The 19178-nt window shown below is 38.4% G+C and overlaps 1 long non-coding RNA gene across 1 annotated transcript in view; it reads left to right on the forward strand.

Annotated features, from left to right (window-relative positions):
* LOC109145401 overlaps nucleotides 1–19178 on the forward strand; it is a 96644-nt gene that overhangs the window by 45302 nt on the left and 32164 nt on the right. The window contains exon 2 of the long non-coding RNA XR_005601369.1: nucleotides 6479–6610. This is a non-coding gene — a long non-coding RNA (uncharacterized LOC109145401). The remainder of the gene's footprint in view (nucleotides 1–6478; nucleotides 6611–19178) is intronic.

The following is a 19178-nucleotide window of genomic DNA, read 5'->3' on the forward strand; positions in this document are numbered from 1 at the left end:
ACTGTGAAATTGAACAAGAAAATCATATTTTTTTTTTAATAAAAGCTGTAATACTTTATATAGCACTCTTAAGAGGAGCAAACTGAGATTTCCCATCCAACTTCTTTGATTTTTTTCGTGGTTTTTTTTTTTTTTTAAATACAAAAAAACCCTGTGATTATTTGATGAACACATAATGCACCAGTTTTTCTGCTGCCCCTGTGTGAAAAGAAGTACTTATCTTGTATCTTGACAGTTTGTCAATCTGGAACATGGTGTTGGCTATGATCTCACAGGCACGTGATGAATGAAGGTATCACTGTCCTGCCACTTTGCAAGGAATGTTGTTTGTGTGTTTTGGCAGCGTCCGCTTTTTTCTCTGTCTGATTTACTGGGAAATAGTCTCACATATGTAAAATTTTTTTTAATGAGATGAGAGAATTTCTTCGCTCTCAGATTTTTTTTCTCTCCATTTCCCTCTGCTATATAAGGTCACTGGAGAGAACAAGCAGATCTTGTCTTGTCCATGACAGTATTTCTGTAACTCATGCTGCAAGGTACCCTTCATCAGCATTTACATCCAGGGGAAGCAAACACACCACTGCTTGACTTTACTGCAAAAAGAAATAGAGCTTTGAGCGTCATGAGCAGTTCACACCACCACCTCAGTATATACCAGTACTATTAGAAGAAAATAATACTCAGGATTTAAATGTCCCATTGCCTTAAAGAGGTTTTTAGACTTGGGTGAAGGACCCTCAGGAACAGGTCGGTAGAGGCTGGCTGTAGCAGGAGACAGAATTAGTACTTTGCCACAGCCAGGCATGTGTTCCTTTCCCTTTCTCATGACCTTTTCTAGCTATTGCTTTGTTATTCATCACAGTTCCCAGTTATGACTCAAACTTCTCATTGAAATACATCAAAGAATATTTTATCCCAGCCATGAGAACACATCTCATTCATGTGGTGTGTTTTAAACTATTCCACAACCTCTTCCTATGGAGGGCTTTGTTCCTTTGTCAGAGAAATTGTTCATCTCCCTAGGTCTCGGGACAGTAAAAAAAACCTCTTAAAAATGGACTTATCTGTTTCCAGTCCCAGTTTTGGCTGTCTTGGATATATCAGTTTTGTACTTAAAGAAGGAATATGACATTTTCAGAAGGAATTCATTCTCAGTTAAATAAGGCTAGAAAATGGGACAGCCTTGCATCTCTCATCTTGTTCTCACAGTGTGTGGTGGCAAAATGCTTTTGCAGTCTGTGCAGGTGTCTTGCTTAGTTTGGCTGTCCAGGTATTGCTTATGGGATATATGTTAGCAAAAAAAAAGCAAAACAAGTATAATTTGGGTTTGCAATTGTCTATGAAAAGCTTTACAAATATTTAATAACCAAACTCATATGAGTGCCAGAAAGAATTATTACTACTGGATCTAGATAAGAAAGTCTGGAATATTTCTATGCAAATGCATGCTGTTGTCACATGGTCAAAATTACCAAGACAGAGTGATGAAAGCATAGTCAAAACACAGACGGGTGTGGGCTTTATTTCAAACGTTAATTTCTAGTATCCTGTGACTTTTTTTATTCTTGTTAAAGTAAAATAAACAAAAATTCCAAGAAGCAGCAAAAAGAATTATTTATTTTCCCCATGTTTTTCTAGTGAATTTTTGTTATGATTTAAAATGTGTCTTTGTAATCATTAGTGATCTCTGCATTGATCTGACTTACACCTAATCACAAATACTGGGTATCAATTATCTCAAGAAGAATTCCTCTTTCTGTGTTTAAGTAGAAGTCCCCTGTGGATGATAGCCTAGATGAACCATAGAGGAATTACAGGTATCTGTAGGGGAAAATACCATTATATTACAATGAAAAACTGAAAATAAATTGCCAATATTATATTCAGCCTGAAGCAAAGAAGAATTTGGGAGCACTTGCCTGAGATACTGTAAGTGATGAAAGTCTCAGAGAAATTATTTTCTTTTCACTTTGCCATATTTTAGTGAAACTCAGTAATATATTATGTTAAAGGGTGTTAAATTGAAGATCAATAAAAAGAATTTTATAAGCCATGCATGGCCGTGGGTGTGGTTGGGTGTTTGTGTGTATGGGGAGAGAGGGAGAGAGAGACCTAAGTCCTGCCACATTTTCTACAACACAAGTAAACAAACAGGTTGTGAGTGGATTAAGGATCAAATATTTCATGAATGTGTACTATGTTCTGATGTGTTTTCTCCTTTTCACTGGCATTTAGTTTCTAAAAATCTTAGTGTATCAAATTACGTGGTGTTACAGCAGCCCTTCTCTTTGTAGTACAGAAGTGCAGTATAACTACAGATCTCCTTAGTAAACCCTAACGCCCAGTATTAGTTTGTAATTTAAGACATGTGAATTCACTGCAAATGAAGAGGGAACAAGAGGCTTCACTTTAATGCACACTACTAATGTATCTCATGGCAGCTATAAATCATGTAACTGCTAATTTGGCATCCAGACATATAGAAGGAAAAGTTTTCACAGCCAAATATTTTTCTTTGATTTTCTTTTGTAAGCAGAAGATGAAAAGAAACACTTGGACTCTTAAGAAAAACTACTCTTAATTGAGCTATTCATTACTTAAGAATTTGGGTTCAGGTCTTCAAAGAAATCTGCCATTTTGGGTTTTGTTGCAATATCTGTGTCTTAAAATGGTTTTAGTAATTTTTTTAACCACTAAAGTGTTCCCTGCTTCTGAAAATCACTTAAATATTGACACAAATGTACTTTGATCTGGAAAAGATTATGTTTCAATAACAGTTAGGTAGCAGCTGCCTTAAAGTTTCTAATTTTTTTCTTTACACCAAAAGCATAGAATACTTTAACCATTTTATGTGTCTTAAATATAAAGCCTGCAATAGCTTTAGGTGCTTAATATGGGTAGGAGAAGCATGCTTTCAAGTAATGGAAAAAGAATAGGAAAAGCCAAAATGAATGTGCGGAGCTCTATAATAAATCTCTTTTTCCCCAGTGTGATTTGGAAGTTCATTTCAGAGGGAGAGCTGAAAATAATTTCATTCATTCCCCAGCATCTCAAGAACATGCTTTACAATGTTGGACATTGTCATGTAAAAGGGAGGTTTAAACTCATTCTACTCAAGGGTGAGAATTCAGAGCAGGCAGTGAGCTACAAGGCAGCATGAGCACCTTTCTCAGTTTGGCACTGCTGACAAAAGGAAGGCAGTTATAAGAGCATCAGTAATGCTCAGATCATGACAGTGAGTATCTTAGGACTTTTCATAGAATCGTAGAATTGTTTAAGTTGAAAAGGATATTTAAAATCATTGAGTCTAATATTAAGTCAGCACTGTTATCTTAACCACTAAGCCATGCTACAACCACATTTTTTTTTTTAACACTTTCAGGAATGGTGGCTCAACCACTTCCAGTAACCCTTCCTTTGTAATTCTTTTAATGAAGATTTTTTTCCTAATACCAAATACAAACTTCCCTTGGCACAAATTGAGGCCATTTCCTCTCATCCTGTCACTTGTTACTTGGGAGAAGAGACTGACCCCGACCTCACTACAACATCCTTTCAGGTAGTCATAGAGAGTGATAAGGTCCCTTCTGACCCTCCTCCCTCCAGGAAAAACAACCCTAGATCTCTCATCCACTCCTCATATGACTTGTGCTCCAGACCCTTCACCAGCTCCACTTCCCTTTTCTGGACATGCTCGAGCACCTTAGTGTCTTTATGGTAGTGAGTGGTCCAGAACTGAACAAAGGCTTTGAGGTGCAACCTCACCAGTGATCAAGCAGGACCTGCCTTTCCTAAACCCAGGCTCTCTGGGCCTGATTCCCTGGCGGTCCTGCATGTGCTGTGGGATGGCTCTCAAGATGATCTGCTCCATGACCCTTCCTGGCCCCAAGGTCAACTGACAAGCCTGTAGATCCTCTTCTTCCTGTAGACCCTTCTTCCAGCTCTTCTTGTAGATGGGCTTTACATTTGCCAACTCCTTGTCAACTGGGACCTCCCCAGATAACCAGAACTGCTGGTAAATGGTTAAAAATGCTTGAGTGAGCACTTCCAACAGCTCTGTCAGTCCCCTTGGGTGGATCCCATCCATCCCCATAGGCTTGCAATTGTCTAAGTGGTGTAGCAGGTACCTGACCATTTTCTTTTGGATTACGGGAGCTTCATTCTGCTTCCCATCCCTGTATTCCAGCTCAGGGGTCCGGGGACACAGAGAACAACTGGTCTTGATATTAAAAGATTGAGGCAAAGAAGGCATTGAGTACCTCTGCCTTTTCCTCTTCCTTCATCACTACCTCTCCCCCCACTTCCAGTAATTCTCCTTAGCCCTCCTTTTCTTGCTGATTTATTTCTAGCACAATTATTTGCTGGCTTTTACAGCAGTAGCCAGATTAAGTTCTAGTTGCATTTTGGCCCTTCTAGTTTTCTCCAAGCATAACCTCACACCATCCTTGTAGTCCTCCCACATTGTCTACTCCCTCTTCCAAATGTCATACAAAGTTCCCTGTTCAGCCAGACCAATCTTCTTCCTCACTGGCTCATTTTTCAGCACGTGGGAACAGCCTGCTCCTGGACCTTCAGTATTTCTTTCTTGAAGAAGGTCCAGACTTCCCGGACTCCTTTGCACTTCAGGACTGCGTCCCAAGGAGCTCTGTCAAACAGTCACCTAAACAGGCCAAAGTCTGCCCTCTGGAAGTCCAAGGCGGCAATTCTGCTGACCAGAAAAGAAAACTCTATAATTTTGTGGCCACTGGGCATCACATCACCCACCAGTCTGTCTCTGTTCACAAGAACTGGCTCTCTCTATAGGTTCACTCACCACTTGCACCAGGAAGTTACCTTTCACACACTCCAGGAACCTCCTAGGCTGTTTCCTCCCTGCTGTATTTTATTCCCAACAGATATCTCGTAAGCCAAAGTCCTCCAAAGAACAAGAGCTAGCGATTCTGACTTCTCCTGGCAGGAAATAGAAATATTAATTTCTAATGGAAATAAAATATCTCCTCTTCCTCTTCATCCTGTTTGGTTGGTCTGTGACAGCCTCCCACTGTGATATCTGCCTTGTTAGTCTTTCCTCTGATTTTTAAGCATAAACACTCAACCCTATTTTGCCATCACTAAGCTCTATACAACTGAAACCCTCCCTAAAATACAGGGCCACTCCACCGCCTCTCCTTCCTTGCCTTTCCTTCCACTCCATATGTATCAGTCATCTTACCATGTCTCTGTGATGGCAACTATGTCATAGTTTTTCTGCTGCACAAAAAAACCAGAGTATCCCTAATTCTCTAGTTAGGCCTGCTATTTTGCTGTTTTCTTCCTTCTGTTGTTTTTGCTGGTCTCACTCTGGGCATTTGGTATTCATTAGCTATGAATGTGCTGAGGACCTAAATGCCGTATGGAGGCAGTAAACTGGCACACCAGTTCAGTGATTCAGCTAAAAATCTTGTGTTGAAACCTAAGGCCAAATAGTCTTGCTAACCTACTCAGTAATTTCAAACATGTCTCATATAAACTGCTATTCATGGAACATTTACAGCTACAGATGGCTTGCAGTCAGGAATAGTTTTCCTGTGAATTTACTTATTCCAAGGGATTTATTTCATCTTGTCCTGTGCCAGCTGGGTGCAGTAAAGAACAGTTAGTTACCCACTGCTCTTTATCCTTCTAACCACTGTGTGTGGGACTCTCCTGCTTTTGTTAGCAATGATGAAGAGTAAACAGTGTTCCTTTGGACCCCATCCCCATGCCCATCCTTTTATACTGGATAATGGATTGGGCTAGTGCCTGTTTGTTAATGTAGCTCTTTGCACCAGCTCTCGCTCTGCCAGTTTTGTGGTGCCTGTAGCCAAGCAGTTATGACCCCATATTATGCAAGACAGCTCTAGCTTGCACTGGCCATAAATCCCACTACTCTGGCAGTTTGCAGCATTGGGCAGCTCCAGAAAAGCTTACAGGAACAATGGCTGTTCATCATCAACAACAAAACAAGAGCAGAGGAGATTAATAATGCCAATCTTGCCCCTCAACTATATATGTGTGCATGCATTGAGTAGCAAGGGTGACATTTTCTCCCTAGTTATTGCTAATTATCATCTAAAGAGTCCATCAGGGAGTATGAGAGACACATTTGGCTTCAAGAACAGGCTGATGGTTGCTTAAATCACAGCCTAGATGTACTTGCTTGAGAGTTTTACCTTACTTCCTGCCATTGTCTCTGTCCAGTAATGAGTTACATGCTACACAACTGTCTACACCTGCCTTATCTGGTGCAGGATATCCTCCTAATCATGTGCAGTCCATCTGCACTCTGTTGTCTTCAGCTGTGATTCTGTGGCCTGCAAACTGGTTGGAAACACAACTTTAAAGCTTAAGATCTGAAAAAGTGCATTAGCTGTATTTCTCATTTTAATGTAGGATAAAGTAACATATTTCTAAGTTTAATATCAAAGTTGGTTTTGGTTTTTTTTGTTTTGTTTTAAAGTTACACTTGGTGCAGAGCTGGGTGCTGAGCTGGGTGCTGTTGATGATGATGACATTTCATGCAACCCGCATTGGGACTTACAGTGGAAGGAAGCACAACAGTCCAAGAGTCTCCATCTTAGTTCTAACTCAGGTAATTTCATAGAGAAAAAAGGACTTGAGAGGTCTTGTCAAGAACAAGCAGTGTGCCTGTGATGGTTGCTAGGAATTTTTAGGTGCTCTTTGCCCCCTTTTCCTTCCTGAATAGCACATGTAATGAAAACTGAAATTGAGAGAACCTTGTCAAAAATAAACTATTTTTGAATGCTTTTCTGAACCTGGGCTTGAACAGTCTTTCTGTTGAATAGCAGAGGTACCAGTTTTCCTTTCATTTCACGCCTTTAAATACTGTAGAGATATTTTTGTGAGAGCTCTGGTTTTGCTGAGAAATGTTGTGCAGTGCAAAATTCTTCATTGCACTTGTAATGTCCTTCTGTCTTGGGCTACCTGTAAAGTCCCCTGACAGCTAAGGATCAGAAGGAAATTATGAGTTTCAGCTGTTAACAGCTGTCATTTTTTGTGTATGTAAATGCTAATAACATTTTACCCCAGGGGTGGATGAATCTCTCCTCCCAAATTTGTCACAGGTTTTCATTCACCTAGCACAGAAACAGAACATTCTTTTTTTTCCCCATTTCACAAGGGTGATTTTTCATGTGGATCAACTATGTGTTATTTTCACTGAGACAGTTGGGATATTTTTATCTCTAAATAACTTTTTACATCTCCAGTTTTTCCAGTATGATTTTCTTTGCTTATTCATAGTTTTTGAAAGGGCTGGTTCTCATTACTGATGGATAAGTGTGCATTCCAGCTCAATACGAAATAGTTGGGTGGAGAGAACAGCTGTTGATACTTTCATAATAATTTAGAAAGTCAGTGGGTTGTAGCTACAAAACAAATGAGCCAGATTGTGCACCTTAACCACGCTGAGGTTGAATTTACGTTTAACCAGTTTTGTTCCCTTACACAAAGAACATTACTGCATGAATAGTTCCACAGATCAGTGGAAGTACTTGTAGAACACAGTGCTGTCGATAGGAAGCTGGCAGAACCTCATTCTTTTCTCTGAAATTTCCACCTGCCTCTACTGAGCTAGTTTTTCTCCCTTCAGTAAAGGTACTCTGAACTATTGGAGCTGTGCTCCAGTTCAGCTGATAACAGTAGGCACTTTTTTGTAAGTGGTGTGTTATATGGCAGAGATTACTGTTCTTGGTCTGTAGGCAGCTATGTTAACCCATAGTTTAGAACCACACACTATCTCCTTCTCTTTCCCCCCTGCCAGTACTAAATACAGCAGAGAATTCCTGGTGCCCTAAGACCATAATTAGCAGGGCGTGTGTGTCTTTTGTGTCCAGGTTCTCTTTTTTCCCTTGTTAAATGTGGCTGCATTTCTCCCTGAACTGCAAGGAAACATAACTTCTGTGTTGAAGAGCTAATCCCTGCTCTTCCCTAAATAGCTACATTTACTGATCCATGGAAACAAAATAAGAGCAGAAAGGAAGCATTATAGAATCCTATTTTTTTTTTGGGCAGAGCATCCCACAGAGCAACACTCCTCAGTGTTCATGACAAGTGGCCTTCATTGCCACACAAAAGTTTATGCCATTGGTAAACCTTTCTGCAGCTCATTTGATTGCTATTGAATTTTCCTTTCTTACCTGTCTGTGCATTCCTATATTTCTAAAGAGTGTGACAGAAATAAATGAAATTAACTAAACAAAAGAAATAGTTTTGACAGAAACACGAGATTCGCATTGCTAATCTAAACTGATTGATTTCTTTGAATTTATGTTTTGGTAAGACTCTTGTTTTTATAGAAACAGATTTACTAGAACAGGGATTCATGGCATTTAAGAACATTTTCTAAACTGGCAGCTACTGGAGCAGCAGAACTTTCCAGAATTGTGTGTATTTACAGACCTGATTGCCTGAGAACAAGAGACCTCTCTTGATGAAATGTCATGACCTTTCCACATCAATTTGTCATTGTTAACTTTCTGACATGCTGAAACTAGCCTTTAAGAGCAAGAGGTGACATTGCCTTGTAGTTTTAAAACATTTAGTCTTGCCTACAAAAGCTTAAATGGTCAAAAGGATACTTTGATTACAAATAATAGAAAAAAAAAATCCTTAATGCTTAATCTCTGCTCTTTAATTACAAACCATTGTCTATAAAGTAGTAGAAAAGATCAAGATTAAAACTTCCAGAAATTTTATTTTACTGCCTTCAACTCCTGGTCACTGTTTTATGTGGAGTTACCTCTGTCAAAAATCCCCTTTCTGTCAGATCTTTCTCTCTAGCCTGAGATGATTTATGATACTGTCCAACTTGGTGCCTGAATGGTTGTGGAAGTGTAAATGATAATATGCTAACTTTATTCCATTACTTTCATTGCTATTGATTCAGTTAGTTTTTCTTCTGTGTTGGCATAAAGATGGTCCGTTTCAATATGTGAAAACCATAGGAATTGATTTCTTGCATTTTTCTTTTGATTAAAAGTTTGTAACATTTTCAGAAGCAATAGCCTTTAATAAAACAAAAAGCTTCCCAACTAGTTGTACAGGGAAATACAATTCAGATTAGTTTAATCCTTTATAAACTAGTGTATGGCCACTTCTTAAATGTAAGTTTCTGCAGTTTTTATCATGTTTGATTCATACATGTATTACTTCACATTAGGCTACAGTGAATTACCATCAGCACATTTTACTTGTCTAGATTATAGCCTCTTAAATATAATTTATGTCCTGATAATGAACGTATGGATTTATAGAACCCTGAAGCACTACCCCTTAATCCAGATTTTTGTTGTCTTAGTTGAACCTTTTGCTCTATGCACATCTGTAGCTCTCTTCTCCTATCCTATTTGTCACTTTGGTAGATTCACCTTTTGGCAGGGCAGAGCTCTACAAAGGCAGATGCAGCATCCTGCACCTGGGGAAGCATAACTAGTACAGGCTGGGGGCTGACCTGCTGGAAAGCAGCTCTGCAGAGAAGGACCAAGGGTCCTGCTGGACAACAAGCTGTCCATGAGCCAGCAGTGTGTCCTTGTGGCCAGGAAGGCCAGTGGTATCCTGGGGTGCATTAGGAAGAGCATTGCCAGCAGGTCAAAGGAGGTGATCCTGCCCCTCTACTCAGTCCTGGTGAGGCCTCGGGTGGAGTGCTGTGTGCAGTTCTGGGCTCCTCAGTTCAAGAAAGATGAGGAACTGCTGGAGAGGATCCAGTGGAGGGCTACGATGATGATTAGAAGCATGTCTGTGATGAGAAAAGGCTGAATGAACTGGTTCTGTCTAGCCTGTAAAAGACAGAGGGCAAGCAATACATCATTTATCAATACATGCACATATCCTAAGGGTAGATGTCAAAAGGATGGTGTCAGACTCTTTTCCAAGTGGACGTGGGCACAAACTGAAACACAGGAAGTGCCTTCTGAATATGAGAAAAAACTTTTTTAATGTGAGGGTGACAGAGCACTGGAACAGGCTACCCAGAGAAGTTCCAGAAATTCTCTGGAAGAATTCAAAACCTGCCTGGACATGATTCTCTGCAACCTGCTCCAGTGCTTGACCTGTGGCATTGAACTTGATGATCCCCAGAGGTCCCTTTCAACCCCAACTCTTTTGCTATTCGGTGGTTCTGCAAATATATTCAGAACCTGAAATTGATCAAACACTGGCAGATTGTTTATTGTCACTAAAATATCTGTAAAAGTTGTTTAACCACTGTAGTTGTCACAACAGAGGATTGACTTTTCATCCCAATGCACTGTGTATTGTCAGCAATGCTGGTATGTTCATATCTCTGTGTGGAGATATCTTTGCTTCCTGAGAAATCAGGGTGTTGGAGATGGATGCATATTAAAACACTTGCTAATATATGCTATCAAGAGCAAAATAATTAAAAGGTGAACAGAGAGGCACACTCTTCTCATAGCAGGAGGATATTATCTAGGCATGTTCTGGTGATGACATCATCTGTTACATGATATGGAAATGACCAGGAGAAATTCTCTGCTCAGGAGCACTGGCATGGAGCTGTGACTTCCACAGGATGACAGCAGGAGCTTTGTTCTGTAAAGATTTCAGGGAATCTTGTGCCAGCATTAAGTGCTTACAGGAAGAAATGGTATTAGCAAATGTTAAAACACGTCAGGACTTGCAGGAAGATTATAAAAGATGCCAAAACAAAATGGGAACAAAGAAATTACCTGCTTTGCAAAATTTTGTGTCTTATTTGTGTGAACAAAGTACCTTCTTATTTTTCCCTCCCCCACCCCACAGAAAATGTGTCATTGGTAATTTTGTATGTCTACAAGCACACAGACTTTTAAAATAGAAATGATACCTGGAGTACATATAGCAGAAGAAAACATACAGAGAAATTAACCCTACTAGAGGAAGAGAGTAGTATATACAAATAAAAGTCAATAAATATAAAAAAGATTGAGTGCATTACAATGTGATTTACTTTGCATTCCATAATCAAAGCCAATAATTCCTACTTCCACTATATTTATAGTAGATATTTCTTCTTCTGTAGATTTTTGTTGCACTGGAAGTGAATTAATCTCAAACTCTATTTTTTTTAGCTTGCCCATATCTACATTTTAAGCATGAGGGTATTTTATATCATTTTACATAGGTCTTATCACAGTTATAGGTTTGAGAGGTTACAAAGATCATTGAAACCTATGGGGTATCCCTCAGTGAAAATGTAATGGTAAAGCCTGTGCCTTTTTCTTTGCCCTCTTTGGGAGAACTATTATACTGAGTGATAATCTTACAACTGCATCTCATGTGTTGTTTACAATATAAATGACACTGAAATTCAGGCAATTAAAACTAACTCTTTACAGAGCCAGAGATGCAAACAGCAAGTTGAAGCAGCACAAAATCCATCAGTGCTAGACATTTTTTTTTTCTGCCTTTCTGAGTGAAGTTGATTCTCACTTTCAACAGGCTGTGAAAACATTCCAATTAAATATTTTTTTAAATTGTGAAGCCTTCAGGAGTACAGCACTGAAAGGTGCCATTTGAATCTTTGCATTCAATTCCCCACAGTCACAAGTACTTTAAAAACAGAAGGCACATGAGAAGCCACCAAACACTTTTCTGGGTATCTCCTAAGAAATATCTGATCTTCAGCGTACAAGGCTGAAAAATGGTGCATTGTGAGTCCACTCTGCACTTTAGACACAAATCAATTCCTCTTAGTCCTCTTAGAACTCAGGGCTCTGCTCTACAAGACTGTTGTATTATTTTTCTTATGTCAGATGGAAACTGTAGGGAAAATAGTATTTTCTTTGGTTATTTTTATTATAAGGTTGCAATAATAATTGTAAGCATTGTAGACAGTGGTGGAATCCTGTATTATGGAGCTGTGGGAAGCTGTGTCCTTTAGTTTTTCTGTTTTATAGCAGTATCATGTGTCAAAAAATACTGAGCCAAAAATATGTAAGACCAAGAATTTTTCAGCCTGATACCTAGCCTTGTCCTAGCGGAATATTGACCCAGCAAATACATAAGCTTTAGGAAGAGCAACTGAATATGGTCCAGGACATGACAGGACACTCCACTAGCCCAAAGCTTAGCACTTTTCTCTGACAGGTAGGAGATTTTAGCTTAGTTTGCTGCTATCTTAGCAAAAGTAGGAGAAAAGTTGATCATCTACTTTTAAATGAACATTTGGGTTGCTGAACTGCTGGTATAAAGACTGGCATTCTTCTTTCTTGGGAGCTGTAGTCAAAAAGAGGAAGTGATTATCTCAGTGAGGAGGTTCATGCTTTCAAATCCTCAGCAGGAGATGACTCCTTCCTGTACAGAGATTTGTATTCAAAACCTGTAGAAAAGCAAGGGTCTCCAGATCCCCATCTCCTACAGTGAACATCTATGTACAGTGCACTAGCCTTGTGGATCCCATGCTAAGACTCCAGATTGATGTTAACATTTTCCAAGTGTTAATACCAGTTTTAAAAAAATCATCTCTGCTTACTTCCAGCTAGTCATTCTTTTCACTTTACTCATTCATCTGGCATCCCTCTTCAGCTCTATTTATGTCACTCTCTGTGTGAAAGTGTAAATGGTTAAACGAATGGGAACTTCTTAGATGAGTTTTGCCTCTAACAAAATTACCATGAACAGGAGCCATAGGCACCTTGTTCTTCCTCTGTAACAGAGAAAGCCATGAATGATGTGAGAAGATGGGGCTGGAACTGTGAAGCTGAGCCTGATTCCTGCATGAAGAACAAGAACTATCAGTAACAATAAATATACTGGGAATGGGAATTTTTACCCCTCTACTTGCTTTTGCAGCAGTGACATGATCTAACTTAGCACATTTTGTAGTGAATATGTAGAGAAGCCTGGAATATTTTCTGTTGTAAAAAAAAGCAAAATTATTCAATATGAAGAACTTGTGTCTGCATGTAGTTCCATGCAAACGGAATTTTCTACTGCATCCCATTGTCTTCATATGAATGTGAATCATGTAAGTAGGACTCGTGACTTTGTGTCTGAGTGCATGTTACCATCTAAGGTCTTATTCTATACCATTACATTAATTTACATAGGAGAAAAGAATGCTGTTTTTCAAGCTGAATAAGAAAATTTGCTTTTTAATTTGTATAAAACTATAAATAAGCAAAATAAAGTTACATGCCTTGTGTGGTATCTTTTTGATGCAGGATCCATGTATTTTTAATGAATATGACTAAAGAAAAAGCAAGCATGGTCTTGCACATCTTATGAGTCATGATTTAAACAGTTATAATTTCTAACTTATTTTGGGACTTGACATCTAAACACTGGATTTAGCAATGCAAATTCTGTCGTCCAGTGTTTTAAATTCCTACTAACTGGAGCAAGGAAAGAAATTTGTTTTACCTTGCTTTTAAGTTTGTTTCCTTTACAGGTTATTTGCTTTACAGATTAAATTTTTTAAGGTTTCAGTTATTTCATTTTAGATTTCAAGTTCTAACTGCTGTTATGGATAAGATAATTATACTAGAACCTGACTGTAATGAAAAAGATGTAGGGTGATAGTCCCACATGATAAATGAATATTTTGGTTTCAATGTTTAGTTCTCAGTAAAGAAAAGGTCCTCCATTATGTCTGTCACTCTGAATGCCAGCCTGCAGTATCTCATGTACATGTCAAATTATGCTGCATGGATGAACTCTGGGGATTAGAGACACAGAACAGCTTCTTTACAGATTCTGTTTTGCAATCCCTAATCTGAAACATTTGATCTCCTCTCTTACTGTTTGTGCTCATCTTTAAAACTATTAGAATTTGCATATCCTTTTCATGGAAAAATTACCTGCAACAGGTAACCAAGGAATTTATCCTTTGTGGGTAGAATAATGCTTTCATATGTATTATATGGGCCTTAGTAAGTTTAACAATATTCCGTACTACTAGAGACTTGAATTGAGCCTTGCAAAACTGGATTAAGTTCTATGTACGCTTTGTGTTTACACTTTCAGCAACATAATTAATTTCCTTCTGTTATTACCTCTTTATCCTATATTTATGCTGTGTTTTACATTTGTTTTATTGTTAGGAAGAAAAAGGAGGAGGAGAGAGTGAGACAGACTACAGTTGTTTGCCCATGCTGTTAACAATGTGGGACTAGGGTTACATCAGAGTAATGTATCATTGTGGGAACAAATGCTAAACTAGTTGAACAGTGAGGTGAAAATCAAAGTTTACAATTAGAAAAGCCTCCAGGCTTTTTTTCTTGATTTCTAAAATGAAGACAGAAAAAAAACCTACAAAAATGGCCTTTCATGCCACTGTTGTAATGCCAGGTGTTGATGGCTTAGTTTGCAAAGATATCAAAGACCAGAATGCCTTGCCACAAGACTCTGCTTAGTGAAATTCATAGCAGATTTCTGGCATGGGATCCAGGTTGAATACATTTCTGCAAAGCAGGAACATGTGATTCTGCAAAGCAGGAACATGTGATTCTGCAGCCTGAGCTTCACAGCACTTCACTGGGCAGCAGAATGTTGTGAAGAGCCTGACCATCTGTGGGGAAAAGGGATAACACTGTGCCCTCTGTAAGCAGTAGGATGAGCTGTGACCTCACAGTGTCCACTTCCATTCTCAAAAAGGGGTGAGGGAGCTCTTCTAATAAGCAGTCAGCACCAGACCACTGTCCAGCTGCGTAGGCTTGGAGCAGACTTTGTGTTACCAGATTTCCATAAGTTCAGTGACTGTCAGCGTTTTTGAAGAGCAAACGGGACAGGGAGCCCAGGCAGATGTTCCAGGAGCCTTTTTATTATTTTATTCCAGCATCAGTCTCACATACAGAGTTGAGACACAAGAGATGGTACAAGGCTCACGTCGTCACAGGCAGCCAAAGATTTCCCTGTTACAGGCATTCTCAAAGGCTTTTTAGCCAATAGTATGCTTCTAAAGTTTACAGACAACTGTTTTAACCAAACTTCAGTAACACACGTATATCTGTTGCACACAATACTTGCTTGTTATGCCTTATATAATAATGCACAATATTCCATTGTTAAGATTGAACTTATCTATCTTGCTAAGCATATTTTCTGCAACTTCAAGACCCATCTCAGCCAAACCTAAAAACTCTAACCATTGCTTTAGTGTCCTTGCTTGCTATATCATTGTATCTTCTTCTATCTTCAAGTTTTCTCAGCCAGAGCTGATTCCTAAGTTCTTTGGCTTTGTTTCTGAAGCCTGCTTTTTTCTCACACCTAAGACCCTTTCCATTTTTTGTGTTTCCCACAAGTGACCACTGCCCAACATTTTTGGGTTGTTACTTTTTTTTAATGGGACATTCAAAAATCTCCAGAGAGAAATACTGCTGTCATTCATGAAATGTGGAAATAAAAAGTTGGAACAGGCTATAAAATTCTGGCTTGACTCTGAGAAAATATGCATATTAAGGGAATGCATTATTGAAGATATATTTACTTTGAAAGAGTTTTACTTAGGTAAACCATAAGCTTAAAATAAATCAAAGAAAGATTATAATAGCAGCTGAGGATAATTCAGTTAGAACTGTATAAAAACCCTAATTCTTGACAGTCTTGTTATTTGACATTATTTTCTTCCCTGGAGTTTTCTCTTCCAAGAAAATCCTCTAAAAACCTGAAAAAATACTAAGATGAAGTAACAGCAGCCAACTATGTCCCCAGCAAAAATTTTTCCTTCACTGTCATCTCGATATTGAGAAAATTATTCTTCATTTATGATTATACTATTTGCCTTCTGTTGTTTGCAGTCACTCATTATTCCTTGTGGTAGAGACAGACAAGTAGCCGATGTTTCTGCCTTTGATATTATGCCATTACTAATGTTAATCACAACATTTTCTAATATCCTTGGGCTTATTTTAATATGAAATTGCAAACACTGAATATTATCTCTCCATCTAGCTTGTGTGGAGTGACGCTACCCACTCTGAAGGATATACTCTAACTGGAGTTTAAGCACACAAATTTGGATGGAGAAATGGCCACTCTGAGTCCAGGATGAAATACAGATTGCATGGAATTATCAAATGCCTTTCCTAATTTTTATTCATAAGCTTCTACAAAAGCAGTACCAGAAATTTAAAGGTTTCATGAAAGAGCTCAACCTCCACCCCTTGCCCTGAAACTTCTGCTGGCAGTGGATTAAGTGCAACAGAAACAAATACCAGAATCTTCATCCAAAAGTCTGCATGTGTGACAGGGAAATTGGAGTTCTTGTGAGAGGAAGAATAATGACATCCTTTGATATTTGTAAAGAAGAGTAGAACTATAGTCTGATAAAGAGACATTAGATCTTTTTTTTAAAACGTGTGTGTTGGGAATGGTTATCTGGAAAAACACCTACTTACAACAAAGACTTAATATTTCCAAGAAGAAGAACTCTGACTCTAAAAGGATCCAGAAAATAGGGTATGTATACCCAGATAAGCTCTATTTCAAACAAAACTGAGAACTATTGACCAAAGAAAACTGTTAATATCAAGGTCCTAGAATTGCTTTGAGAATGCTCTGTTGCCAGAAGAGACTCAGTATATACACTATTATTAAAGTCACCATTACAACAAAGAAAAATGTATAGAGTATATTGGTCTAAACAAGTCAGTGCAGGACTAGGTGACCTCACAGCATTGCAGATGTTAAGAACTCATGCTTTTTTACAGAGAAAACAGTGCATTTTTCAACATACAATAAAAACAGTATTACTAAAAGTTATATTTGTTTAGTAAAGAACAAAATGTGTCTCTCAAAATACTTAGGACCTGCTTTCACAATGGCTTGACTTTCTCAGGAGCTGCATCATATAGGTCCTTTGAAAATAAGCCTCTGAGTTATCCATTTAAAGTAAAAAAGAGAAATGTATTACCAGATGTTTTTATGTTCATGATTATTCCCCATTCTCACTCTTTTGAGACATAGCATATTCTGAAACCAAAATCTCTATGATAAAAAGAATTCCTCTCTGATAGAATGTAAACAGATAAAGTGAATTTGGTATACCCATAAAAAGCATGGAAAAGGAATTCATAGGAAATCTTAAGGAAGGAATCTATCACTACACCAGCACGACTCAATTTGTTGTTGCTATTCTATCCTAATTTTTAGTTAATTTAAAAATGAGTGATTAGAACATAATCTGTAGGAGTGAAAACACTAATATCTATTTGCTGCTTCTAACCAACAAAACTTCCAGCACTTGTCTAGCTGGTACAGTTAAAATCCTGAGAACTCAAGATATTTGTAAGCTGGCTTCAATGTTAATATGAATAAAGATGGGGCATGATTATCATAAATATTTCTTGCTAAGATACAAAGCATAAAAGGAATAGATAAACTGTGGTTAGTGTTGGCAACTTTGAACTAGTATTTATAGCAAATACATTTGTTATTTTACCTAGTCTGTCCATATCCAGGAAAAAATACCTGAAAAAACCCTGCTTGGTTTCTGCTTCTAAAGCTTGAAGGAAACAAACAAGGGGCAATCTTGGCTTCTAGTTTTATTAGTAGTTGAACATATGAGAAACATAACTCTAGGTGACAGAAAGTATTTAGGTGTTCCAAAAAGACAATGTAGTCAAATTAATGAGTTGAAATAGCATGTGAACAGAGTCATGTGAATAAATACAGACTGTATTTAAACTAAGATAAATATTCCATCCACAAAGCTGCAATAGAAAAAAAAAAAGAGACATTGTTACCTTCCATAGCTGTGAGTTCTGACCTGCAAAGGCTTTCTGACTCTGAAGTCAATGCAAGTGCTTGTTTATAGGCAATGCAATTAAGCTGTGATTTGCCCCATGGCAACTGCCTGACTGTATGGGAAGGATCCATCCTCCATTGATGGATTTTAAAGAATTGAAGGACACTAATAAATATTCTTCAGGAGAACAAGCACCGTTGCTGGTCACACTCCAACAAAATTTGGTGAGGACTCTGCTGTGTATACAAAGAGCTTCTACCTCCCACTGCACTTGATGCAAATGGAACCAGAACCTTCCTTTGCCAAAGATGCTCATGGCTGGAATGAGCGAGTGTTTCACTGGATAAAAAACTGGCTGGTTGACAGCAGCTGAACATGATCCAGCTGTGCCCAGGTGGCCAAGAATGCCAATGGCATCCTGGCCTGTGTCTGCAATAGTATGGGCTTGATGATCTCAGAGGTCTTTTCCAACCTAATTGATTCTGTGATTCTGTGGCCAGCAGGAGGAATTGGCTTCAAGTTGTACCAGGAGAGGTTTAGACTGGATATTAGGAAAAATTCTTTCAACTGACAGGGTTTTTGAGCATTGGAATAGGCTGCCCAACAAAGTCTCCATCTCTGGAGCTGTTCAAAATACTCATAGATGTAGCACTTAGGGACATGGTTTAGTGGTGGGCTTGGCAGTATTAGGTTAATAGTTGTACTCAGTGATATTAGAGACCTTTTCCAACCTAAATGCATCTGTGATTCTATATGATGGTCATTGCTGCCATCCAGCACCTCCTCACAAGACAGACAGGTCATGATCTCAAGGGGTGTGAGCTTTTGTAGTTGCTTTGGAAACAGCAGCAAAAGTGAAGATTCCCCTTAGATATTTATTTTCCACCAGTGCAGGTATAATTTACATACATGTTTAAACAAATATAGCTATGGACAAGAGTAAATGTGTAACAGGAAGACAACCAAAAAGTAATGTCATTATTGCAAAAGATAAAAGTAACACGTCACCCAGCTGCTTAGTGAAACCTAGCCTTGCTAGACTACTCTGGTTACATTTAACAACTCCTAAGTGATTATGAATTGAGCGGTTAAAAAAAAAGTAAAAATAATGTGTCCTTAGATTTCTTAATAATTGCATTATTATTGCTAAAATTTAACAGTGAAAGATATTCCTAGACAGCTCAAAAATTGATGAGGAATTAAGAGATATGGTACCTTTCTACAGGTCAGAGTAAACATCATTGTCAGCATGAAAACCTTTAGAAGGGTGGAAATGCATCGATACATAACTTCTGCCCTGTGGGGATAGCGTGAGAGAAAAATTCAAATGTAGCTTCAAAAGTCAGGGATGAAAAGTTTAAAATACCTTAACCTTCTAGTGTTAATTGTGGGGTTGTTCATAATACACTGTTCTGGGCACTCCACTTAAAGTTGTTTTGCAACTGACTCATTG

Source organism: Corvus cornix, chromosome 2 (assembly GCF_000738735.6).
Source record: "Corvus cornix cornix isolate S_Up_H32 chromosome 2, ASM73873v5, whole genome shotgun sequence".
Classification (NCBI taxonomy): Eukaryota; Metazoa; Chordata; class Aves; order Passeriformes; family Corvidae; genus Corvus; species Corvus cornix.